General features: G+C 45.6%; 5 non-coding genes across 5 annotated transcripts; 3 read left to right on the top strand and 2 right to left on the bottom strand.

Moving 5' to 3' along the window:
* The first annotated feature begins 5,025 nt into the window (after window positions 1-5,025).
* On the top strand, window positions 5,026-5,096 carry trnag-gcc (transfer RNA glycine (anticodon GCC)). Its single transcript has one exon. It is a non-coding gene; the product is annotated as a tRNA-Gly (tRNA).
* Window positions 5,097-5,302: 206 nt separating this feature from the next.
* On the bottom strand, window positions 5,303-5,374 carry trnad-auc (transfer RNA aspartic acid (anticodon AUC)). The gene has a single exon. It is a non-coding gene; the product is annotated as a tRNA-Asp (tRNA).
* Window positions 5,375-18,421: 13,047 nt separating this feature from the next.
* trnag-gcc (transfer RNA glycine (anticodon GCC)) lies at window positions 18,422-18,492 on the top strand. The gene has a single exon. It is a non-coding gene; the product is annotated as a tRNA-Gly (tRNA).
* Window positions 18,493-22,271: 3,779 nt separating this feature from the next.
* Window positions 22,272-22,342, top strand: trnag-gcc (transfer RNA glycine (anticodon GCC)). The gene has a single exon. It is a non-coding gene; the product is annotated as a tRNA-Gly (tRNA).
* A 206-nt stretch (window positions 22,343-22,548) lies between these two features.
* trnad-guc (transfer RNA aspartic acid (anticodon GUC)) lies at window positions 22,549-22,620 on the bottom strand. Its single transcript has one exon. It is a non-coding gene; the product is annotated as a tRNA-Asp (tRNA).
* Between the last annotated feature and the right edge of the window lie 5,380 nt (window positions 22,621-28,000).

The following is a 28,000-nucleotide window of genomic DNA, read 5'->3' as shown; positions in this document are numbered from 1 at the left end:
ATACGTTGGAAGTTACAGATCTCTCAATCATCGCCAGCAGCAGCAGCTAGTCATGCAGCATCAGGAAGCGTGTGATGTTTGGAATATGATAACAGAAATCTCTACTTTTTACCGGCTTCTTAATAATATTTGCATCATATCTTTTGTTATCGCTTATTGCATTCTTCCCATGTTCCTTCCCAAAGAAATCAAGCAATTTGCTGTCCCAGGTTTCAGTGTACAGTATTTTAAATAAGAAAACATGACAATTTCAGAAATATGTGCTCTTTTTTGTATTATTCGAACACTGACGCAGCCCTTTATTATTTATACAGTCTCGTGCACCAGCTCAGGCTCCTTCCCCACCAGAGAGGTGACATTCCACGTCCCCAGAGCTAGCTTCTGCAGCCAAGGATCAGACCGCCAAGGTCCCCGCCTTCGGCTGTTGCCCAACTCACATGGCACCCGACCCCTATGGCCCCTCCTACGGGTGTTGAGCCCATGGGCAGGAGGTCCCACGTCGCCTTTTCGGGTTGTGTCCGGCCAGGCCCCATGGGTAAAGGCCCGGCAACCAGGTGCTCGCCATCAAGCCCCACCCCCAGGCCTGGCTCCAGGGTGGGCCCCGGTGACCCACGTCCGGGCGAGGGAAACTCTGGACCATTTGTCTCGTTCATCATAGGGGTCCGTTGAGCTACACTTTGTGTAGTTCCTCCCCTAGGACCTGTTTGCCATGGGTGACCCTACCAGGGGCATAAAGCCCCCGACAACTGAGCTCCTAGGATCACTGGGACACGCAAACCCCTCCACCACGATAAGGTGGTAGCTCAGGGAGGGGTACCTTGTGATGAATTACTCAATTTGACCCGTTATGTATAAAGTCACGTATCTCATCACCACTATTGTCCTATTGCAGTAATAACAAACATGTGGACACCATTATGCTTGAACATGGTGTTTGCCATCCTCCCGATCACGCCCTCAAACACACAGCTTTGAAGATCCTTGGTTTGACCTTATTAAGTAATCACACATAACGTTATCCAATGGACTATAAAGAACTTAATTAATAATTACTTAGATATGGGATTATTGTTTAACATTATACAATAAATGCAAAACACGATAGAACTATAAAGTTAATTACAAAATTACGCATAACTAAGGCCACTAGCTGGCAGTAGGAGAAAGACGAGGGAACTAGATAAACTAAGATAAACTCATCTCCTTAAAAAAGTGGGGGAAACAAGCGCCACCACAATTCCACTTTTGGCCAAAAATATATTGCATCTGTAGTGATAGTCTCTACCATAGACAATGAATGGGAAAAGTTAGTAAAGTTAGTGATCACTATATCCGGTTCCTGCACAAAAGGTCCCCACTTTCAAAACCGGGCGTAAACATATGACACGTTTTGGAACAACTCGTTGTTCAAACTGTACAACGTGACCATAGGTCGCTTTCAGCACCTATTAACCAAGCACGGAAGACTAATATCTGATTGTCACTGTACGCAGCATAACAACTTTTATCGCGTTTCCGTAGCGTAGTGGTTATCACCTTCGCCAACCGGGCGGAAACAAGGAGACATTTTTGTGATCATATCTCAAACATCACATGTTTCCTGACGCTGCATGACTAGCTGCTGTTACTGGCGATGATCAAAAGATCTGCAACTTCCACCATGTCCCTAAACGCGTCCCTCAGGGGGAGTACATGTGTGGTGGTGTGCTGTTTAGCGGCATGTTGCAGAACATGGAAATGTGCTGCTGGTATAAATCTGGTCAGCTTCTCTGAAGGACAAAAGAAGCACATGGACGAAAGATATAGACAGCAGTGCTACCCCCTGTCAGGTTTAAAAAGATGGATTGTAATTTTGTTTTTTGTTTTGTTTGTGAGGGTATACAACCAACCCACCAGCTAAACCCAACTAACAAAACAAAGACCAAACAACCCAACAAACCCCAACAAAATAACAGAAAAAGCATTTTAAAAAAAAAAAGAACACCTCACCACTTTGGTCCACCTTGGTACCATGGCTCCCCCTCGGTCCCCAGCAACTGGATCCTAGAAGCACCTTTAAGGGGCCAGAGGGAGGCCAAGGACACTAGACAGAGCCAAGAGGAAAATCACACACTATAACAAACAGAAGGACATATCGCTAACAAGGTGCACGGGACAACGCGTCCGCCACCACATTGTCCCGCCCCTTTGATGTGACGAATGTCCAAACTGCAGGACTGCAGGAACAGAGCCCAGCGAACCAGCCTCTGGTTAGGACACTGCAACGAGTTAAGGAAAGTCAAAGGGTTGTGATCTGTGAAGACCACCACAGGATCTGAACTAACATACACACTAACTAACATACTTCCGGCGCCGACGCGAGTGGCAGCCTCACCAGTAGCTCTGTAGTTTAACTTGTGTTTTTCATCGCTGTTTTTTTTTTTATTTTTTTTAAACTTTTCCTCCTCTTCACTTTTATACTGCACATACTGGGCAGTTCTTATTATATCCGATGGATATTTTATCTCCTGGAAAAAATAACCTTGTTTATTCAAGGGGACAGCTGCTCTCTCTCTGGACAATGGGGAAAAACGGCAGCTTTTGCTTTGTACCAGAGGAGCTGAGACGACGTGCAGGGCTGCAGAGCCGGCGCTAAGGTGAAGGCTAGGCAGAAAGCAAAGCGGTGGAGGTACAAGCCATCCATTCCATCCGTCGTCATGGGGAATGTAAACGCACTGACCAACAAGACCGACGAGCTGGCGGCTCTGGTGAAGAACCAGAAAATCTACAGGGAGTGTAGCCTGATGTGCTTCACGGAGACGTGGCTAACCGGCATCACTCCGGATGCTAATGTGGATTTGCCTGGATTCACCACTGTACGAGCGGACAGGGACGCTAAGCTAACCGGCAAACGCAAAGGCGGGGGACTCGCACTGTTCATTAACAACAGATGGTGCAACCCGGGACATGTAACGGTTAAAGTGACGGTATGCTGTCGGGACATTGAGCTGCTTGCGGTGAGTCTCAGACCTTACTACATGCCCAGAGAGTTCTCCCACGCCATTGCTGTTTGTGTTTACATTACTCCGCGGGCAGACGCGGAGGTGGCATGTGACGTCATCCACTCTAACATCGCGACGCTGCAAACACAGCACCCCGAGGCTTTCATTGCAGTCTCTGGTGATTTCAATCATGTCAGCTTGGACTCTACTCTCCCAACATTTCATCAGTTTGTTAACTGTCCGACCAGGAAAAACAAGACAATTGACCTCCTTTATGCCAATGTGAAGGATGCATACTGTTCCTTTCCTCTTCCTCCACTGGGGAAATCAGACCATAGTCTTGTCCTTCTCCAGCCCCTATACAAACCACGGGTACTCAGGGAACCCACAACTACACGCTCCTTCAGGAAATGGTCTCCAGAGGCAGTGGATGCTCTGAGGGGCTGCTTTGAGTGCACTGACTGGAGTGTGCTACAAGAACCACACAGCGAGGACATTGAGGGGGTCACACACTGCACCACGGACGACCTGAACTTCTGCATGGACATTGCTGTTCCCACCAAAACTGTGCGCTGCTTCCCTAACGACAAGCCCTGGATTACCAGCGATGTCAAAACCTCCTCAACAAGAAAAAGAGGGCGTTTCAAGACAGAGACCGGGCAGAGCTGAAGCGCCAGACAGGAGAACTCGAGGTCCGACTGAGAGAAGCGAAGGAGTCCTACAGCAGGAAGCTGGAGCAGAAGTTGCACGGCATCAGCATCAGGCAGAGGAGTGTCTTCAGTGACAGGCTGCTGTCCCTGTCCTGCTCCACTGACAGGCTGAGGAAGTCGTTTGTCCCACAGGCCATACGACTCTTCGATTCCTCCTCACACAGACAAACACTGTTTGCACTGTTGCACTGTTCATACTGGTATTGCACTGTTTTTATTGTTTATTGTTGTTTTATATCTTGCGTTTTTGCATATTCTGCATCTCTCTTTTCTCTGTATATATTGCTTGTATATTTATTGGTCTATATTCTATTCTGTATGTTTATTATGCTGCTGGTTACTTAAATTTCCTCGGGATCAATAAAGTACCTATCTATCTATCTATCTATCTATCTATCTATCTAAAATGCTGCAAAGCCAGGATCAATGCCAACGCTTCCTTCTCAATGACCACGAGTCAAAGCCTACTCATCAGCCGAGGCAGCGGCCTCAGCTGCCATCTTCACCCTGTTCTCACTCATATATATAGTCACATGCTCAGGTATAGAATTTTTAAACTGCTCCAACACTATCAAATTGCGCAGATCGCCGTCGCTGCAAAACTGTACATGGATACCAATGGATATTATCGTCCCGGAAGGTAGCTAATGATCATGGTTCAAACCTTGGTTCCCCTGTATAAAATACAAAACAACAACAATTTGAACTGGTTTCTTTATGCATAAATAACCTTTGAATCAAAAATACAAGGAGGAGGAGGAGAAGGAGAGGAGATCCTTCTCCCGCTTACCAGGACCCAAATAAATGACAAAACAAGCCTGATAGATGCATGAATGTACCATGTTATTGTTTGCATATGATGCTACTGATGAATCATCAATATCATCCTTTCTACAGCGTCATACCCCATATGTAGAATGTTCTGTAAAAGCAATATCACACTTGGGTTTGTGATGTTGGTCTGGATATCATCGCTGTTGCTTTTGTCGACCGAACAGCACTAGCGATGACCTCGAGTCAAACATCACAAACTCCATTGTGATATCGCTAAATAACATACAGCCTTGTGTACCAGTAATAGCACCAGCTGTTCACCATGGCACTGTTCAGGGCCCAGCTGAAGCATGGCCACCACCACTTCTTGGACCGGATGTTGACTCTGTAGCGGCTGACAAACTGGTCATGCAGGTCCACTCCTCCCATGTGTGTTATAGTCTTGGATACACTTGGGCTGTCTGACCTTGTCCATGCCCCTTCATTCAGATTGGTCACTGTCACAGTCTGTGTTATGTGCATGCATTTCTGACTCAGGCACAACTGTGATGTCCACCACAGCATTGGTGGTTCAGTGGTAGAATTCTCGCCTGCCACGCTGGAGGCCCGGGTTCGATTCCCGGCCAATGCAGGGAGTCCTTTGCGTCATTGAAGCTTTACTGAAGGGCCTTTCATGTGAACTGAGAGACGCCAGTCAGTGGACCATCCGGACATGACTATCACAGTGCTCTTGCTGTTGTTGCCACTTTTTTTGTTGCCAGCCGATTCAGCAATGTTGTTTAGCCCTCTGACAGAGACGAGTTGAGGCCACGCAGCATGTTCGAAAAGTCAACTAACCTCCCCGTCGGGGAATTGAACCCCGGTCTCCGGCGTGATAGGCAGGGATACTCACCACTATACTAACGAGGAGATGTCTGCCTGGAATAGCCCTCCACGGAGTAGAGGCGGGTTCGATTCCCGGTCAGTGCAACACCTTTTGCCAAGACTGAAACTACAGTGTCAGGTTTGTTATGTAGGAAATAATTGCTTTCAAAAAATCAGTAGGAGAAAACAGCCCAAATTTCCTTGCAGTTCCCGTGTCTAGGCTGCTACGAGTGGAGCCTGACAAGGCTTGTTTTAAAGGTTTAAACTTTTCCAAGACTTTGTAGCCAAACCACGCAGTCAAAGTCTGCTCTGGTCTAAGGTCCTGAAGCTCTGGGACACACTGCCTATGAATATCTGAGAAGCCACCTCGCCAAATATTTTCAAAAGAAAACTAAAACCTCTCTTCTGATGATGAGACTTTTCCCCCCCAGGTTTTAAAGGGTTAAATAATACTTTTATTTGAGCTTTCATTTTAATATTTTGCTAATAAAAGTTGCTTTACTGCAAACTTGGATATGTTACTTATATGTTCATTTGCAAACATGTTTCTTTTCCTTTGTTGTCCTTTCTTTTCATTTCTATTTTCCTTCCCTTTTTTTTTTTATTTATTTCAGGTGATTTTCTTGTAGCCTGCTTTTTGACAACTGTGCATTTCATTCAGAGACCGAGTTCATTTTAATCCTTCATCTCTACACTCTGTGCTACTCGTCTTCTCGGAATGTTCAACTTATTGATGACTACCTGAAAGACCGGGAACAGTGTTGCAGACTCCTCAACACTGTTCCCGGTCTTTCAGGTAGAATGGAAACAAAAACATAACGTCTCTGCTGTAACTGTACAAAATCATCATCTGTGATTGGTCGTAAGCTGGACACGCGTGATTCATCTGCAGGGCGGGCGGCTCTCAGAGCGGTCACGGAGTCCACCGCAGGTTGGGACTGCGGGGCTGCTGGTCAGACTGGCTGCATGAGTGTTGTGTGAATGGAGAGGAGACGACAGCCGCCCTCGCTGTACTCGGCTCTCGTGAGCTTGGTTGTAATGTGAACCACAGAGCGGGATGTGTTAGATGCTTTAAGCTTTGTCAATACAAGTTGCTAGATTTGCTTTGTCAACACAATCATTCCCCAGATGACCAGAAGAAACTCGCTACATTTGTTGCTGGTCGCTTTTGACAAATTAAGTCGCCAAGGGGTTTGAAAAGTCGCTAGATATAGCTACAAAGTTGCCAAGTTGGCAACACTGTGTGGTGGAATGTTTTTTTCTGTGTGATGAAATCTCTACTCTACAGAAATCTCTACTTTTTACCGGCTTCTTAATAATATTTGCATCATATCTTTTGTTATCGCTTATTGCATTCTTCCCATGTTCCTTCCCAAAGAAATCAAGCAATTTGTTTTCCCAGGTTTCAGTGTACAGTATTTTAAATAAGAACAACTATTTTAAATTAACAACAGATGGTGCAACCCGGGACATGTAACGGTTAAAGTGACGGTATGCTGTCGGGACATTGAGCTGCTTGCGGTGAGTCTCAGACCTTACTACATGCCCAGAGAGTTCTCCCACGCCATTGCTGTTTGTGTTTACATTACTCCGCGGGCAGACGCGGAGGTGGCATGTGACGTCATCCACTCTAACATCGCGACGCTGCAAACACAGCACCCCGAGGCTTTCATTGCAGTCTCTGGTGATTTCAATCATGTCAGCTTGGACTCTACTCTCCCAACATTTCATCAGTTTGTTAACTGTCCGACCAGGAAAAACAAGACAATTGACCTCCTTTATGCCAATGTGAAGGATGCATACTGTTCCTTTCCTCTTCCTCCACTGGGGAAATCAGACCATAGTCTTGTCCTTCTCCAGCCCCTATACAAACCACGGGTACTCAGGGAACCCACAACTACACGCTCCTTCAGGAAATGGTCTCCAGAGGCAGTGGATGCTCTGAGGGGCTGCTTTGAGTGTACTGACTGGAGTGTGCTACAAGAACCACACAGCGAGGACATTGAGGGGGTCACACACTGCACCACGGACGACCTGAACTTCTGCATGGACATTGCTGTTCCCACCAAAACTGTGCGCTGCTTCCCTAACGACAAGCCCTGGATTACCAGCGATGTCAAAACCTCCTCAACAAGAAAAAGAGGGCGTTTCAAGACAGAGACCGGGCAGAGCTGAAGCGCGTACAGGGAGAACTCGAGGTCCGACTGAGAGAAGCGAAGGAGTCCTACAGCAGGAAGCTGGAGCAGAAGTTGCACGGCATCATCATCAGGCAGAGGAGTGTCTTCAGTGACAGGCTGCTGTCCCTGTCCTGCTCCACTGACAGGCTGAGGAAGTCGTTTGTCCCACAGGCCATACGACTCTTCGATTCCTCCTCACACAGACAAACACTGTTTGCACTGTTGCACTGTTCATACTGGTATTGCACTGTTTTTATTGTTTATTGTTGTTTTATATCTTGCGTTTTGCATATTCTGCATCTCTCTTTTCTCTGTATATATTGCTTGTATATTTATTGGTCTATATTCTATTCTGTATGTTTATTATGCTGCTGGTTACTTAAATTTCCTCGGGATCAATAAAGTACCTATCTATCTATCTATCTATCTATCTATCTATCTAAAATGCTGCAAAGCCAGGATCAATGCCAACGCTTCCTTCTCGATGACCACGAGTCAAAGCCTACTCATCAGCCGAGGCAGCGGCCTCAGCTGCCATCTTCACCCTGTTCTCACTCATATATATAGTCACATGCTCAGGTATAGAATTTTTAAACTGCTCCAACACTATCAAATTGCGCAGATCGCCGTCGCTGCAAAACTGTACATGGATACCAATGGATATTATCGTCCCGGGAAGGTAGCTAATGATCATGGTTCAAACCTTGGTTCCCCCTGTATAAAATACAAAACAACAACAATTTGAACTGGTTTCTTTATGCATAAATAACCTTTGAATCAAAAATACAAGGAGGAGGAGGAGAAGGAGAGGAGATCCTTCTCCCGCTTTACCAGGACCCAAATAAATGACAAAACAAGCCTGATAGATGCATGAATGTACCATGTTATTGTTTGCATATGATGCTACTGATGAATCATCAATATCATCCTTTCTACAGCGTCATACCCCATATGTAGAATGTTCTGTAAAAGCAATATCACACTTGGGTTTGTGATGTTGGTCTGGATATCATCGCTGTTGCTTTTGTCGACCGAACAGCACTAGCGATGACCTCGAGTCAAACATCACAAACTCCATTGTGATATCGCTAAATAACATACAGCCTTGTGTACCAGTAATAGCACCAGCTGTTCACCATGGCACTGTTCAGGGCCCAGCTGAAGCATGGCCACCACCACTTCTTGGACCGGATGTTGACTCTGTAGCGGCTGACAAACTGGTCATGCAGGTCCACTCCTCCCATGTGTGTTATAGTCTTGGATACACTTGGGCTGTCTGACCTTGTCCATGCCCCTTCATTCAGATTGGTCACTGTCACAGTCTGTGTTATGTGCATGCATTTCTGACTCAGGCACAACTGTGATGTCCACCACAGCATTGGTGGTTCAGTGGTAGAATTCTCGCCTGCCACGCGGGAGGCCGGGTTCGATTCGGCCAATGCAGGGAGTCCTTTGCGTCATTGAAGCTTTACTGAAGGGCCTTTCATGTGAACTGAGAGACGTCAGTCAGTGGACCATCCGGACATGACTATCACAGTGCTCTTGCTGTTGTTGCCACTTTTTTGTTGCCAGCCGATTCAGCAATGTTGTTTAGCCCTCTGACAGAGACGAGTTGAGGCCACGCAGCATGTTCGAAAAAGTCAACTAACCTCCCGTCGGGGAATTGAACCCCGGTCTCCCACGTGACAGGCGGGATACTCACCACTATACTAACGAGGAGATGTCTGCCTGGAATAGCCCTCCACGGAGTAGAGGCGGGTTCGATTCCGGTCAGTGCAACACCTTTTGCCAAGACTGAAACTACAGTGTCAGGTTTGTTATGTAGGAAATAATTGCTTTCAAAAAATCAGTAGGAGAAAACAGCCCAAATTTCCTTGCAGTTCCCGTGTCTAGGCTGCTACGAGTGGAGCCTGACAAGGCTTGTTTTAAAGGTTTAAACTTTTCCAAGACTTTGTAGCCAAACTACGCAGTCAAAGTCTGCTCTGGTCTAAGGTCCTGAAGCTCTGGGACACACTGCCTATGAATATCTGAGAAGCCACCTCGCCAAATATTTTCAAAAGAAAACTAAAAACCTCTTTTCTGATGATGAGACTTTTCCCCCCCAGGTTTTAAAGGGTTAAATAATACTTTTATTTGAGCTTTCATTTTAATATTTTGCTAATAAAAGTTGCTTTTACTGCAAACTTGGATATGTTACTTATATGTTCATTTGCAAACATGTTTCTTTTCCTTTGTTGTCCTTTCTTTTCATTTCTATTTTCCTTCCTTTTTTTTTTATTTATTTCAGGTGATTTTCTTGTAGCCTGCTTTTTGACAACTGTGCATTTCATTCAGAGACCGAGTTCATTTTAAACCTTCATCTCTACACTCTGTGCTACTCGTCTTCTCGGAATGTTCAACTTATTGATGACTACCTGAAAGACCGGGAACAGTGTTGCAGACTCCTCAACACTGTTCCCGGTCTTTCAGGTAGAATGGAAACAAAACATAACGCTCTGCTGTAACTGTACAAAATCATCATCTGTGATTGGTCGTAAGCTGGACACGCGTGATTCATCTGCAGGGCGGGCGGCTCTCAGAGCGGTCACGGAGTCCACCGCAGGTTGGGACTGCGGGGCTGCTGGTCAGACTGGCTGCATGAGTGTTGTGTGAGTGGAGAGGAGACGACAGCCGCCCTCGCTGTACTCGGCTCTCGTGAGCTTGGTTGTAATGTGAACCACAGAGCGGGATGTGTTAGATGCTTTAAGCTTTGTCAATACAAGTTGCTAGATTTGCTTTGTCAACACAATCATTCCCCAGATGACCAGAAGAAACTTCGCTACATTTGTTGCTGGTCGCTTTTGACAAATTAAGTCGCCAAGGGGTTTGAAAAGTCGCTAGATATAGCTACAAAGTTGCCAAGTTGGCAACACTGTGTGGTGGAATGTTTTTTCTGTGTGATGAAATCTCTACTCTACAGAAATCTCTACTTTTACCGGCTTCTTAATAATATTTGCATCATATCTTTTGTTATCGCTTATTGCATTCTTCCCATGTTCCTTCCCAAAGAAATCAAGCAATTTGTTTTCCCAGGTTTCAGTGTACAGTATTTTAAATAAGAACAACTATTTTAAATTAACAACAGATGGTGCAACCCGGGACATGTAACGGTTAAAGTGACGGTATGCTGTCGGGACATTGAGCTGCTTGCGGTGAGTCTCAGACCTTACTACATGCCCAGAGAGTTCTCCCACGCCATTGCTGTTTGTGTTTACATTACTCCGCGGGCAGACGCGGAGGTGGCATGTGACGTCATCCACTCTAACATCGCGACGCTGCAAACACAGCACCCCGAGGCTTTCATTGCAGTCTCTGGTGATTTCAATCATGTCAGCTTGGACTCTACTCTCCCAACATTTCATCAGTTTGTTAACTGTCCGACCAGGAAAAACAAGACAATTGACCTCCTTTATGCCAATGTGAAGGATGCATACTGTTCCTTTCCTCTTCCTCCACTGGGGAAATCAGACCATAGTCTTGTCCTTCTCCAGCCCCTATACAAACCACGGGTACTCAGGGAACCCACAACTACACGCTCCTTCAGGAAATGGTCTCCAGAGGCAGTGGATGCTCTGAGGGGCTGCTTTGAGTGCACTGACTGGAGTGTGCTACAAGAACCACACAGCGAGGACATTGAGGGGGTCACACACTGCACCACGGACGACCTGAACTTCTGCATGGACATTGCTGTTCCCACCAAAACTGTGCGCTGCTTCCCTAACAACAAGCCCTGGATTACCAGCGATGTCAAAAACCTCCTCAACAAGAAAAAGAGGGCGTTTCAAGACAGAGACCGGGCAGAGCTGAAGCGCGTACAGGGAGAACTCGAGGTCCGACTGAGAGAAGCGAAGGAGTCCTACAGCAGGAAGCTGGAGCAGAAGTTGCACGGCATCATCATCAGGCAGAGGAGTGTCTTCAGTGACAGGCTGCTGTCCCTGTCCTGCTCCACTGACAGGCTGAGGAAGTCGTTTGTCCCACAGGCCATACGACTCTTCGATTCCTCCTCACACAGACAAACACTGTTTGCACTGTTGCACTGTTCATACTGGTATTGCACTGTTTTTATTGTTTATTGTTGTTTTATATCTTGCGTTTTGCATATTCTGCATCTCTCTTTTTCTCTGTATATATTGCTTGTATATTTATTGGTCTATATTCTATTCTGTATGTTTATTATGCTGCTGGTTACTTAAATTTCCCTCGGGATCAATAAAGTACCTATCTATCTATCTATCTATCTATCTATCTATCTATCTATCTATCTAAAATGCTGCAAAGCCAGGATCAATGCCAACGCTTCCTTCTCGATGACCACGAGTCAAAGCCTACTCATCAGCCGAGGCAGCGGCCTCAGCTGCCATCTTCACCCTGTTCTCACTCATATATATAGTCACATGCTCAGGTATAGAATTTTTAAACTGCTCCAACACTATCAAATTGCGCAGATCGCCGTCGCTGCAAAACTGTACATGGATACCAATGGATATTATCGTCCCGGGAAGGTAGCTAATGATCATGGTTCAAACCTTGGTTCCCCCTGTATAAAATACAAAACAACAACAATTTGAACTGGTTTCTTTATGCATAAATAACCTTTGAATCCAAAATACAAGGAGGAGGAGGAGAAGGAGAGGAGATCCTTCTCCCGCTTTACCAGGACCCAAATAAATGACAAAACAAGCCTGATAGATGCATGAATGTACCATGTTATTGTTTGCATATGATGCTACTGATGAATCATCAATATCATCCTTTCTACAGCGTCATACCCCATATGTAGAATGTTCTGTAAAAGCAATATCACACTTGGGTTTGTGATGTTGGTCTGGATATCATCGCTGTTGCTTTTGTCGACCGAACAGCACTAGCGATGACCTCGAGTCAAACATCACAAACTCCATTGTGATATCGCTAAATAACATACAGCCTTGTGTACCAGTAATAGCACCAGCTGTTCACCATGGCACTGTTCAGGGCCCAGCTGAAGCATTAAACTTTTATTTCATTTCATTTAAACTTTTCCAAGACTATGTAGCCAAACTACGCAGTCAAAGTCTGCTCTGGTCTAAGGTCCTGAAGCTCTGGGACACACTGCCTATGAATATCTGAGAAGCCACCTCGCCAAATATTTTCAAAAGAAAACTAAAAACCTCTCTTCTGATGATGAGACTTTTTCCCCCCAGGTTTTAAAGGGTTAAATAATACTTTTATTTGAGCTTTCATTTTAATATTTTGCTAATAAAAGTTGCTTTACTGCAAACTTGGATATGTTAGTTATATGTTCATTTTCAAACATGTTTCTTTTCCTTTGTTGTCCTTTCTTTTCATTTCTCTTTTCCTTCCCTTTTTTTTTTATTTATTTCAGGTGATTTTCTTGTAGCCTGCTTTTTGACAACTGTGCATTTCATTCAGAGACCGAGTTCATTTTAAACCTTCATCTCTACACTCTGTGCTACTCGTCTTCTCGGAATGTTCAACTTATTGATGACTACCTGAAAGACAGGAACAGTGTTGCAGACTCCTCAACACTGTTCCCGGTCTTTCAGGTAGAATGGAAACAAAACATAACGTCTCTGCTGTAACTGTACAACTGGACACGCGTGATTCATCTGCAGGGCGGGCAGCTCTCAGAGCGGTCACGGAGTCCACTGCAGGTTGGGACTGCGGGGCTGCTGGTCAGACTGGCTGCATGAGTGTTGTGTGAGTGGAGAGGAGACGACAGCCGCCTCGCTGTACTCGGCTCTCGTGAGCTTGGTTGTAATGTGAACCTTTCAAAAACCACCTGACCAGATTTATACCAGCAGCACATTTCCATGTTCTGCGACATGCCGCCAAACACCACACATGTACTCCCCTGAGGGCCGTGGTTTAGGGATACGTTGGAAGTTACAGATCTCTCAATCATCGCCAGCAGCAGCAGCTAGTCATGCAGCATCAGGAAGCGTGTGATGTTTGGAATATGATAACAGAAATCTCTACTTTTTACCGGCTTCTTAATAATATTTGCATCATATCTTTTGTTATCGCTTATTGCATTCTTCCCATGTTCCTTCCCAAAGAAATCAAGCAATTTGCTGTCCCAGGTTTCAGTGTACAGTATTTTAAATAAGAAAACATGACAATTTCAGAAATATGTGCTCTTTTTTGTATTATTCGAACACTGACGCAGCCCTTTATTATTTATACAGTCTCGTGCACCAGCTCAGGCTCCTTCCCCACCAGAGAGGTGACATTCCACGTCCCCAGAGCTAGCTTCTGCAGCCAAGGATCAGACCGCCAAGGTCCCCGCCCGGCTGTTGCCCAACTCACATGGCACCCGACCCCTATGGCCCCTCCTACGGGTGTTGAGCCCATGGGCAGGAGGTCCCACGTCGCCTTTTCGGGTTGTGGCCGGCCAGGCCCCATGGGTAAAGGCCCGGCAACCAGGTGCTCGCCATCAAGCCCCACCCCCAGGCCTGGCTCCAGGGTGGGCCCCGGTGACCCACGTCCGGGCGAGGGAAACTCTGGACCATTTGTCTCGTTCATCATAGGGGTCCGTTGAGCTACACTTTGTGTAGTTCCTCCCCTAGGACCTGTTTGCCATGGGTGACCCTACCAGGGCATAAAGCCCCCGACAACTGAGCTCCTAGGATCACTGGGACACGCAAACCCCTCCACCACGATAAGGTGGTAGCTCAGGGAGGGGTACCTTGTGATGAATTACTCAATTTGACCCGTTATGTATAAAGTCACGTATCTCATCACCACTATTGTCCTATTGCAGTAATAACAAACATGTGGACACCATTATGCTTGAACATGGTGTTTGCCATCCTCCCGATCACGCCTCAAACACACAGCTTTGAAGATCCTTGGTTTGACCTTATTAAGTAATCACACATAACGTTATCCAATGGACTATAAAGAACTTAATTAATAATTACTTAGATATGGGATTATTGTTTAACATTATACAATAAATGCAAAACACGATAGAACTATAAAGTTAATTACAAAATTACGCATAACTAAGGCCACTAGCTGGCAGTAGGAGAAAGACGAGGAACTAGATAAACTAAGATAAACTCATCTCCTTAAAAAGTGGGGAAACAGCGCCACCACAATTCCACTTTTGGCCAAAAATATATTGCATCTGTAGTGATAGTCTCTACCATAGACAATGAATGGGAAAAGTTAGTAAAGTTAGTGATCACTATATCCGGTTCCTGCACAAAAGGTCCCCACTTTCAAAACCGGGCGTAAACATATGACACGTTTTGGAACAACTCGTTGTTCAAACTGTACAACGTGACCATAGGTCGCTTTCAGCACCTATTAACCAAGCACGGAAGACTAATATCTGATTGTCACTGTACGCAGCATAACAACTTTTATCGCGTTTCCGTGAGCGTAGTGGTTATCACCTTCGCCAACCGGGCGGAAACAAGGAGACATTTTTGTGATCATATCTCAAACATCACATGTTTCCTGACGCTGCATGACTAGCTGCTGTTACTGGCGATGATCAAAGATCTGCAACTTCCACCATGTCCCTAAACGCGTCCCTCAGGGGAGTACATGTGTGGTGGTGTGCTGTTTAGCGGCATGTTGCAGAACATGGAAATGTGCTGCTGGTATAAATCTGGTCAGCTTCTCTGAAGGACAAAAGAAGCACATGGACGAAAGATATAGACAGCAGTGCTACCCCCTGTCAGGTCTAAAAGATGGATTGTAATTTTGTTTTTGTTTTGTTTGTGAGGGTATACAACCAACCCACCAGCTAAACCCAACTAACAAAACAAAGACCAAACAACCCAACAAACCCCAACAAAATAACAGAAAAGCATTTTAAAAAAAAGAACACCTCACCACTTTGGTCCACTCTTGGTACCATGGCTCCCTCGGTCCCCAGCAACTGGATCCTAGAAGCACCTTTAAGGGGCCAGAGGGAGGCCAAGGACACTAGACAGAGCCAAGAGGAAAATCACACACTATAACAAACAGAAGGACATATCGCTAACAAGGTGCACGGGACAACGCGTCCGCCACCACATTGTCCCGCCCTTTGATGTGACGAATGTCCAAACTGCAGGACTGCAGGAACAGAGCCCAGCGAACCAGCCTCTGGTTAGGACACTGCAACGAGTTAAGGAAAGTCAAAGGGTTGTGATCTGTGAAGACCACCACAGGATCTGAACTAACATACTTCCGGCGCCGATGCGAGTGGCAGCCTCACCAGTAGCTCTGTAGTTTAACTTGTGTTTTTCATCGCTGTTTTTTTTTTTTTTTTTTTTTTAACTTTTCCTCCTCTTCACTTTTATACTGCACATACTGGGCAGTTCTTATTATATCCGATGGATATTTTATCTCCTGGAAGAAATAACCTTGTTTATTCAAGGGGACAGCTGCTCTCTCTCCGGACAATGGGGAAAAACGGCAGCTTTTGCTTTGTACCAGAGGAGCTGAGACGGCCGTATCGGGCTGCAGAGCCGGGCGCTAAGGTGAAGGCTAGGCAGAAAGCAAAGCGGTGGAGGTGCAAGCCATCCATTCCATCCGTCGTCATGGGGAATGTAAACGCACTGACCAACAAGACCGACGAGCTGGCGGCTCTGGTGAAGAACCAGAAAATCTACAGGAGTGTAGCCTGATGTGCTTCACGGAGACGTGGCATAACCGGCATCACTCCGGATGCTAATGTGGATTTGCCTGGATTCACCACTGTACGAGCGGACAGGGACGCTAAGCTAACCGGCAAACGCAAAGGCGGGGGACTCGCACTGTTCATTAACAACAGATGGTGCAACCCGGGACATGTAACGGTTAAAGTGACGGTATGCTGTCGGGACATTGAGCTGCTTGCGGTGAGTCTCAGACCTTACTACATGCCCAGAGAGTTCTCCCACGCCATTGCTGTTTGTGTTTACATTACTCCGCGGGCAGACGCGGAGGTGGCATGTGACGTCATCCACTCTAACATCGCGACGCTGCAAACACAGCACCCCGAGGCTTTCATTGCAGTCTCTGGTGATTTCAATCATGTCAGCTTGGACTCTACTCTCCCAACATTTCATCAGTTTGTTAACTGTCCGACCAGGAAAAACAAGACAATTGACCTCCTTTATGCCAATGTGAAGGATGCATACTGTTCCTTTCCTCTTCCTCCACTGGGGAAATCAGACCATAGTCTTGTCCTTCTCCAGCCCCTATACAAACCACGGGTACTCAGGGAACCCACAACTACACGCTCCTTCAGGAAATGGTCTCCAGAGGCAGTGGATGCTCTGAGGGACTGCTTTGAGTGCACTGACTGGAGTGTGCTACAAGAACCACACAGCGAGGACATTGAGGGGTCACACACTGCACCACGGACGACCTGAACTTCTGCATGGACATTGCTGTTCCCACCAAAACTGTGCGCTGCTTCCCTAACAACAAGCCCTGGATTACCAGCGATGTCAAAACCTCCTCAACAAGAAAAAGAGGGCGTTTCAAGACAGAGACCGGGCAGAGCTGAAGCGTGACAGGGAGAACTCGAGGTCCGACTGAGAGAAGCGAAGGAGTCCTACAGCAGGAAGCTGGAGCAGAAGTTGCACGGCATCATCATCAGGCAGAGGAGTGTCTTCAGTGACAGGCTGCTGTCCCTGTCCTGCTCCACTGACAGGCTGAGGAAGTCGTTTGTCCCACAGGCCATACGACTCTTCGATTCCTCCTCACACAGACAAACACTGTTTGCACTGTTGCACTGTTCATACTGGTATTGCACTGTTTTTATTGTTTATTGTTGTTTTATATCTTGCGTTTTTGCATATTCTGCATCTCTCTTTTTCTCTGTATATATTGCTTGTATATTTATTGGTCTATATTCTATTCTGTATGTTTATTATGCTGCTGGTTACTTAAATTTCCCTCGGGATCAATAAAGTACCTATCTATCTATCTATCTATCTATCTATCTATCTAAAATGCTGCAAAGCCAGGATCAATGCCAACGCTTCCTTCTCGATGACCACGAGTCAAAGCCTACTCATCAGCCGAGGCAGCGGCCTCAGCTGCCATCTTCACCCTGTTCTCACTCATATATATCGTCACATGCTCAGGTATAGAATTTTAAACTGCTCCAACACTATCAAATTGCGCAGATCGCCGTCGCTGCAAAACTGTACATGGATACCAATGGATATTATCGTCCCGGAAGGTAGCTAATGATCATGGTTCAAACCTTGGTTCCCCTGTATAAAATACAAAACAACAACAATTTGAACTGGTTTCTTTATGCATAAATAACCTTTGAATCAAAAATACAAGGAGGAGGAGGAGAAGGAGAAGGAGAGGAGATCCTTCTCCCCGCTTTACCAGGACCCAAATAAATGACAAAACAAGCCTGATAGATGCATGAATGTACCATGTTATTGTTTGCATATGATGCTACTGATGAATCATCAATATCATCCTTTCTACAGCGTCATACCCCATATGTAGAATGTTCTGTAAAAGCAATATCACACTTGGGTTTGTGATGTTGGTCTGGATATCATCGCTGTTGCTTTTGTCGACCGAACAGCACTAGCGATGACCTCGAGTCAAACATCACAAACTCCATTGTGATATCGCTAAATAACATACAGCCTTGTGTACCAGTAATAGCACCAGCTGTTCACCATGGCACTGTTCAGGGCCCAGCTGAAGCATGGCCACCACCACTTCTTGGACCGGATGTTGACTCTGTAGCGGCTGACAAACTGGTCATGCAGGTCCACTCCTCCCATGTGTGTTATAGTCTTGGATACACTTGGGCTGTCTGACCTTGTCCATGCCCCTTCATTCAGATTGGTCACTGTCACAGTCTGTGTTATGTGCATGCATTTCTGACTCAGGCACAACTGTGATGTCCACCACAGCATTGGTGGTTCAGTGGTAGAATTCTCGCCTGCCACGCGGGAGGCCCGGGTTCGATTCCCGGCCAATGCAGGGAGTCCTTTGCGTCATTGAAGCTTTACTGAAGGGCCTTTCATGTGAACTGAGAGACGTCAGTCAGTGGACCATCCGGACATGACTATCACAGTGCTCTTGCTGTTGTTGCCACTTTTTTGTTGCCAGCCGATTCAGCAATGTTGTTTAGCCCTCTGACAGAGACGAGTTGAGGCCACGCAGCATGTTCGAAAAGTCAACTAACCTCCCGTCGGAATTGAACCCCGGTCTCCCACGTGACAGGCGGGGATACTCACCACTATACTAACGAGGAGATGTCTGCCTGGAATAGCCCTCCACGGAGTAGAGGCGGGTTCGATTCCCGGTCAGTGCAACACCTTTTGCCAAGACTGAAACTACAGTGTCAGGTTTGTTATGTAGGAAATAATTGCTTTCAAAAAATCAGTAGGAGAAAACAGCCCAAATTTCCTTGCAGTTCCCGTGTCTAGGCTGCTACGAGTGGAGCCTGACAAGGCTTGTTTTAAAGGTTTAAACTTTTCCAAGACTTTGTAGCCAAACTACGCAGTCAAAGTCTGCTCTGGTCTAAGGTCCTGAAGCTCTGGGACACACTGCCTATGAATATCTGAGAAGCCACCTCGCCAAATATTTTCAAAAGAAAACTAAAACCTCTTTTCTGATGATGAGACTTTTCCCCCCCAGGTTTTAAAGGGTTAAATAATACTTTTATTTGAGCTTTCATTTTAATATTTTGCTAATAAAAGTTGCTTTACTGCAAACTTGGATATGTTACTTATATGTTCATTTGCAAACATGTTTCTTTTCCTTTGTTGTCCTTTCTTTTCATTTCTATTTTCCTTCCCTTTTTTTTTTATTTATTTCAGGTGATTTTCTTGTAGCCTGCTTTTTGACAACTGTGCATTTCATTCAGAGACCGAGTTCATTTTAAACCTTCATCTCTACACTCTGTGCTACTCGTCTTCTCGGAATGTTCAACTTATTGATGACTACCTGAAAGACCGGGAACAGTGTTGCAGACTCCTCAACACTGTTCCCGGTCTTTCAGGTAGAATGGAAACAAAAACATAACGTCTCTGCTGTAACTGTACAAAATCATCATCTGTGATTGGTCGTAAGCTGGACACGCGTGATTCATCTGCAGGGCGGGCGGCTCTCAGAGCGGTCACGGAGTCCACCGCAGGTTGGGACTGCGGGCTGCTGGTCAGACTGGCTGCATGAGTGTTGTGTGAGTGGAGAGGAGACGACAGCCGCCTCGCTGTACTCGGCTCTCGTGAGCTTGGTTGTAATGTGAACCACAGAGCGGGATGTGTTAGATGCTTTAAGCTTTGTCAATACAAGTTGCTAGATTTGCTTTGTCAACACAATCATTCCCCAGATGACCAGAAGAAACTCGCTACATTTGTTGCTGGTCGCTTTTGACAAATTAAGTCGCCAAGGGGTTTGAAAAGTCGCTAGATATAGCTACAAAGTTGCCAAGTTGGCAACACTGTGTGGTGGAATGTTTTTTTCTGTGTGATGAAATCTCTACTCTACAGAAATCTCTACTTTTTACCGGCTTCTTAATAATATTTGCATCATATCTTTTGTTATCGCTATTGCATTCTTCCCATGTTCCTTCCCAAAGAAATCAAGCAATTTGTTTTCCCAGGTTTCAGTGTACAGTATTTTAAATAAGAACAACTATTTTAAATTAACAACAGATGGTGCAACCCGGACATGTAACGGTTAAAGTGACGGTATGCTGTCGGGACATTGAGCTGCTTGCGGTGAGTCTCAGACCTTACTACATGCCCAGAGAGTTCTCCCACGCCATTGCTGTTTGTGTTTACATTACTCCATGGGCAGACGCGGAGGTGGCATGTGACGTCATCCACTCTAACATCGCGACGCTGCAAACACAGCACCCCGAGGCTTTCATTGCAGTCTCTGGTGATTTCAATCATGTCAGCTTGGACTCTACTCTCCCAACATTTCATCAGTTTGTTAACTGTCCGACCAGGAAAAACAAGACAATTGACCTCCTTTATGCCAATGTGAAGGATGCATACTGTTCCTTTCCTCTTCCTCCACTGGGGAAATCAGACCATAGTCTTGTCCTTCTCCAGCCCCTATACAAACCACGGGTACTCAGGGAACCCACAACTACACGCTCCTTCAGGAAATGGTCTCCAGAGGCAGTGGATGCTCTGAGGGGCTGCTTTGAGTGTACTGACTGGAGTGTGCTACAAGAACCACACCGCGAGGACATTGAGGGGTCACACACTGCACCACGGACGACCTGAACTTCTGCATGGACATTGCTGTTCCCACCAAAACTGTGCGCTGCTTCCCTAACAACAAGCCCTGGATTACCAGCGATGTCAAAACCTCCTCAACAAGAAAAGAGGGCGTTTCAAGACAGAGACCGGGCAGAGCTGAAGCGGACAGGGAGAACTCGAGGTCCGACTGAGAGAAGCGAAGGAGTCCTACAGCAGGAAGCTGGAGCAGAAGTTGCACGGCATCATCATCAGGCAGAGGAGTGTCTTCAGTGACAGGCTGCTGTCCCTGTCCTGCTCCACTGACAGGCTGAGGAAGTCGTTTGTCCCACAGGCCATACGACTCTTCGATTCCTCCTCACACAGACAAACACTGTTTGCACTTGTTGCACTGTTCATACTGGTATTGCACTGTTTTTATTGTTTATTGTTGTTTTATATCTTGCGTTTTTGCATATTCTGCATCTCTCTTTTTCTCTGTATATATTGCTTGTATATTTATTGGTCTATATTCTATTCTGTATGTTTATTATGCTGCTGGTTACTTAAATTTCCCTCGGGATCAATAAAGTACCTATCTATCTATCTATCTATCTATCTATCTATCTAAAATGCTGCAAAGCCAGGATCAATGCCAACGCTTCCTTCTCGATGACAACGAGTCAAAGCCTACTCATCAGCGCCGAGGCAGCGGCCTCAGCTGCCATCTTCACCCTGTTCTCACTCATATATATAGTCACATGCTCAGGTATAGAATTTTTAAACTGCTCCAACACTATCAAATTGCGCAGATCGCCGTCGCTGCAAAACTGTACATGGATACCAGTGGATATTATCGTCCCGGAAGGTAGCTAATGATCATGGTTCAAACCTTGGTTCCCCCTGTATAAAATACAAAACAACAACAATTTGAACTGGTTTCTTTATGCATAAATAACCTTTGAATCAAAAATACAAGGAGGAGGAGGAGAAGGAGAGGAGATCCTTCTCCCCGCTTTACCAGGACCCAAATAAATGACAAAACAAGCCTGATAGATGCATGAATGTACCATGTTATTGTTTGCATATGATGCTACTGATGAATCATCAATATCATCCTTTCTACAGCGTCATACCCCATATGTAGAATGTTCTGTAAAAGCAATATCACACTTGGGTTTGTGATGTTGGTCTGGATATCATCGCTGTTGCTTTTGTCGAATCGAACAGCACTAGCGATGACCTCGAGTCAAACATCACAAACTCCATTGTGATATCGCTAAATAACATACAGCCTTGTGTACCAGTAATAGCACCAGCTGTTCACCATGGCACTGTTCAGGGCCCAGCTGAAGCATGGCCACCACCACTTCTTGGACCGGATGTTGACTCTGTAGCGGCTGACAAACTGGTCATGCAGGTCCACTCCTCCCATGTGTGTTATAGTCTTGGATACACTTGGGCTGTCTGACCTTGTCCATGCCCCTTCATTCAGATTGGTCACTGTCACAGTCTGTGTTATGTGCATGCATTTCTGACTCAGGCACAACTGTGATGTCCACCACAGCATTGGTGGTTCAGTGGTAGAATTCTCGCCTGCCACGCGGGAGGCCCGGGTTCGATTCCCGGCCAATGCAGGGAGTCCTTTGCGTCATTGAAGCTTTACTGAAGGGCCTTTCATGTGAACTGAGAGACGTCAGTCAGTGGACCATCCGGACATGACTATCACAGTGCTCTTGCTGTTGTTGCCACTTTTTTTGTTGCCAGCCGATTCAGCAATGTTGTTTAGCCCTCTGACAGAGACGAGTTGAGGCCACGCAGCATGTTCGAAAAGTCAACTAACCTCCCCGTCGGGGAATTGAACCCCGGTCTCCCACGTGACAGGCGGGGATACTCACCACTATACTAACGAGGAGATGTCTGCCTGGAATAGCCCTCCACGGAGTAGAGGCGGGTTCGATTCCGGTCAGTGCAACACCTTTGCCAAGACTGAAACTACAGTGTCAGGTTTGATATGTAGGAAATAATTGCTTTCAATAAATCAGTAGGAGAAAACAGCCCAAATTTCCTTGCAGTTCCCGTGGTTCAGGCTGCTACGAGTGGAGCCTGACAAGGCTTGTTTTAAAGGTTTAAACTTTTCCAAGACTTTGTAGCCAAACTACGCAGTCAAAGTCTGCTCTGGTCTAAGGTCCTGAAGCTCTGGGACACACTGCCTATGAATATCTGAGAAGCCACCTCGCCAAATATTTTCAAAAGAAAACTAAAAACCTCTTTTCTGATGATGAGACTTTTCCCCCCCAGGTTTTAAAGGGTTAAATAATACTTTTATTTGAGCTTTCATTTTAATATTTTGCTAATAAAAGTTGCTTTACTGCAAACTTGGATATGTTAGTTATATGTTCTTTTGCAAACATGTTTCTTTTCCTTTGTTGTCTTTTCTTTTCATTTCTATTTTCCTTCCCTTTTTTTTTTTATTTATTTCAGGTGATTTTCTTGTAGCCTGCTTTTTGACAACTGTGCATTTCATTCAGAGACCGAGTTCATTTTAAACCTTCATCTCTACACTCTGTGCTACTCGTCTTCTCGGAATGTTCAACTTATTGATGACTACCTGAAAGACCGGGAACAGTGTTGCAGACTCTCAACACTGTTCCCGGTCTTTCAGGTAGAATGGAAACAAAACATAACGTCTCTGCTGTAACTGTACAAAATCATCATCTGTGATTGGTCGTAAGCTGGACACGCGTGATTCATCTGCAGGGTAGGCGGCTCTCAGAGCGGTCACGGAGTCCACCGCAGGTTGGGACTGCGGGGCTGCTGGTCAGACTGGCTGCATGAGTGTTGTGTGAGTGGAGAGGAGACGACAGCCGCCCTCGCTGTACTCGGCTCTCGTGAGCTTGGTTGTAATGTGAACCACAGAGCGGGATGTGTTAGATGCTTTAAGCTTTGTCAATACAAGTTGCTAGATTTGCTTTGTCAACACAATCATTCCCCAGATGACCAGAAGAAACTCGCTACATTTGTTGCTGGTCGCTTTTGACAAATTAAGTCGCCAAGGGGTTTGAAAAGTCGCTAGATATAGCTACAAAGTTGCCAAGTTGGCAACACTGTGTGGTGGAATGTTTTTTCTGTGTGATGAAATCTCTACTCTACAGAAATCTCTACTTTTACCGGCTTCTTAATAATATTTGCATCATATCTTTTGTTATCGCTTATTGCATTCTTCCCATGTTCCTTCCCAAAGAAATCAAGCAATTTGTTTTCCCAGGTTTCAGTGTACAGTATTTTAAATAAGAACAACTATTTTAAATTAACAACAGATGGTGCAACCCGGGACATGTAACGGTTAAAGTGACGGTATGCTGTCGGGACATTGAGCTGCTTGCGGTGAGTCTCAGACCTTACTACATGCCCAGAGAGTTCTCCCACGCCATTGCTGTTTGTGTTTACATTACTCCGCGGGCAGACGCGGAGGTGGCATGTGACGTCATCCACTCTAACATCGCGACGCTGCAAACACAGCACCCCGAGGCTTTCATTGCAGTCTCTGGTGATTTCAATCATGTCAGCTTGGACTCTACTCTCCCAACATTTCATCAGTTTGTTAACTGTCCGACCAGGAAAAACAAGACAATTGACCTCCTTTATGCCAATGTGAAGGATGCATACTGTTCCTTTCCTCTTCCTCCACTGGGGAAATCAGACCATAGTCTTGTCCTTCTCCAGCCCCTATACAAACCACGGGTACTCAGGGAACCCACAACTACACGCTCCTTCAGGAAATGGTCTCCAGAGGCAGTGGATGCTCTGAGGGGCTGCTTTGAGTGCACTGACTGGAGTGTGCTACAAGAACCACACACAGCGAGGACATTGAGGGGGTCACACACTGCACCACGGACGACCTGAACTTCTGCATGGACATTGCTGTTCCCACCAAAACTGTGCGCTGCTTCCCTAACAACAAGCCCTGGATTACCAGCGATGTCAAAACCTCCTCAACAAGAAAAAGAGGGCGTTTCAAGACAGAGACCGGGCAGAGCTGAAGCGGACAGGGAGAACTCGAGGTCCGACTGAGAGAAGCGAAGGAGTCCTACAGCAGGAAGCTGGAGCAGAAGTTGCACGGCATCATCATCAGGCAGAGGAGTGTCTTCAGTGACAGGCTGCTGTCCCTGTCCTGCTCCACTGACAGGCTGAGGAAGTCGCTTGTCCCACAGGCCATACGACTCTTCGATTCCTCCTCACACAGACAAACACTGTTTGCACTGTTGCACTGTTCATACTGGTATTGCACTGTTTTTATTGTTTATTGTTGTTTTATATCTTGCGTTTTTGCATATTCTGCATCTCTCTTTTCTCTGTATATATTGCTTGTATATTTATTGGTCTATATTCTATTCTGTATGTTTATTATGCTGCTGGTTACTTAAATTTCCTCGATCAATAAAGTACCTATCTATCTATCTATCTATCTATCTATCTATCTATCTATCTATCTAAAATGCTGCAAAGCCAGGATCAATGCCAACGCTTCCTTCTCGATGACCACGAGTCAAAGCCTACTCATCAGCGAGGCAGCGGCCTCAGCTGCCATCTTCACCCTGTTCTCACTCATATATATAGTCACATGCTCAGGTATAGAATTTTTAAACTGCTCCAACACTATCAAATTGCGCAGATCGCCGTCGCTGCAAAACTGTACATGGATACCAATGGATATTATCGTCTCCGGAAGGTAGCTAATGATCATGGTTCAAACCTTGGTTCCCTGTATAAAATACAAAACAACAACAATTTGAACTGGTTTCTTTATGCATAAATAACCTTTGAATCAAAAATACAAGGAGGAGGAGGAGAAGGAGAGGAGATCCTTCTCCCGCTTTTACCAGGACCCAAATAAATGACAAAACAAGCCTGATAGATGCATGAATGTACCATGTTATTGTTTGCATATGATGCTACTGATGAATCATCAATATCATCCTTTCTACAGCGTCATACCCCATATGTAGAATGTTCTGTAAAGCAATATCACACTTGGGTTTGTGATGTTGGTCTGGATATCATCGCTGTTGCTTTTGTCGATCGAACAGCACTAGCGATGACCTCGAGTCAAACATCACAAACTCCATTGTGATATCGCTAAATAACATACAGCCTTGTGTACCAGTAATAGCACCAGCTGTTCACCATGGCACTGTTCAGGGCCCAGCTGAAGCATTAAACTTTTATTTCATTTCATTTAAACTTTTCCAAGACTATGTAGCCAAACTACGCAGTCAAAGTCTGCTCTGGTCTAAGGTCCTGAAGCTCTGGGACACACTGCCTATGAATATCTGAGAAGCCACCTCGCCAAATATTTTCAAAAGAAAACTAAAACCTCTCTTCTGATGATGAGACTTTTTCCCCCAGGTTTTAAAGGGTTAAATAATACTTTTATTTGAGCTTTCATTTTAATATTTTGCTAATAAAAGTTGCTTTACTGCAAACTTGGATATGTTAGTTATATGTTCATTTTCAAACATGTTTCTTTTCCTTTGTTGTCCTTTCTTTTCATTTCTATTTTCCTTCCCTTTTTTTTTATTTATTTCAGGTGATTTTCTTGTAGCCTGCTTTTTGACAACTGTGCATTTCATTCAGAGACCGAGTTCATTTTAAACCTTCATCTCTACACTCTGTGCTACTCGTCTTCTCGGAATGTTCAACTTATTGATGACTACCTGAAAGACCGGGAACAGTGTTGCAGACTCCTCAACACTGTTCCCGGTCTTTCAGGTAGAATGGAAACAAAAACATAACGTCTCTGCTGTAACTGTACAACTGGACACGCGTGATTCATCTGCAGGGCGGGCAGCTCTCAGAGCGGTCACGGAGTCCACTGCAGGTTGGGACTGCGGGGCTGCTGGTCAGACTGGCTGCATGAGTGTTGTGTGAGTGGAGAGGAGACGACAGCCGCCTCGCTGTACTCGGCTCTCGTGAGCTTGGTTGTAATGTGAACCTTTCAAAAACCACCTGACCAGATTTATACCAGCAGCACATTTCCATGTTCTGCGACATGCCGCCAAACACCACACATGTACTCCCCCTGAGGGGCCGTGTTTAGGGATACGTTGGAAGTTACAGATCTCTCAATCATCGCCAGCAGCAGCAGCTAGTCATGCAGCATCAGGAAGCGTGTGATGTTTGGAATATGATAACAGAAATCTCTACTTTTTACCGCTTCTTAATAATATTTGCATCATATCTTTTGTTATCGCTTATTGCATTCTTCCCATGTTCCTTCCCAAAGAAATCAAGCAATTTGCTGTCCCAGGTTTCAGTGTACAGTATTTTAAATAAGAAAACATGACAATTTCAGAAATATGTGCTCTTTTTGTATTATTCGAACACTGACGCAGCCCTTTATTATTTATACAGTCTCGTGCACCAGCTCAGGCTCCTTCCCCACCAGAGAGGTGACATTCCACGTCCCCAGAGCTAGCTTCTGCAGCCAAGGATCAGACCGCCAAGGTCCCCGCCTTCGGCTGTTGCCCAACTCACATGGCACCCGACCCCTATGGCCCCTCCTACGGGTGTTGGAGCCCATGGGCAGGAGGTCCCACGTCGCCTTTTCGGGTTGTGTCCGGCCAGGCCCCATGGGTAAAGGCCCGGCAACCAGGTGCTCGCCATCAAGCCCCACCCCCAGGCCTGGCTCCAGGGTGGGCCCCGGTGACCCACGTCCGGGCGAGGGAAACTCTGGACCATTTGTCTCGTTCATCATAGGGGTCCGTTGAGCTACACTTTGTGTAGTTCCTCCCCTAGGACCTGTTTGCCATGGGTGACCCTACCAGGGCATAAAGCCCCGACAACTGAGCTCCTAGGATCACTGGGACACGCAAACCCCTCCACCACGATAAGGTGGTAGCTCAGGGAGGGGTACCTTGTGATGAATTACTCAATTTGACCTGTTATGTATAAAGTCACGTATCTCATCACCACTATTGTCCTATTGCAGTAATAACAAACATGTGGACACCATTATGCTTGAACATGGTGTTTGCCATCCTCCCGATCACGCCCTCAAACACACAGCTTTGAAGATCCTTGGTTTGACCTTATTAAGTAATCACACATAACGTTATCCAATGGACTATAAAGAACTTAATTAATAATTACTTAGATATGGGATTATTGTTTAACATTATACAATAAATGCAAAACACGATAGAACTATAAAGTTAATTACAAAATTACGCATAACTAAGGCCACTAGCTGGCAGTAGGAGAAAGACGAGGGAACTAGATAAACTAAGATAAAC

Source organism: Plectropomus leopardus, chromosome 8, assembly GCF_026936395.1.
Source record: "Plectropomus leopardus strain MGB_pleo_1.0 chromosome 8, ASM2693639v1, whole genome shotgun sequence".
Taxonomy (NCBI): domain Eukaryota; kingdom Metazoa; phylum Chordata; class Actinopteri; order Perciformes; family Serranidae; genus Plectropomus; species Plectropomus leopardus.
The sequence above is the reverse complement of the archived record's forward strand: the minus strand, read 5'-3'. Positions and strand labels throughout refer to the sequence as shown.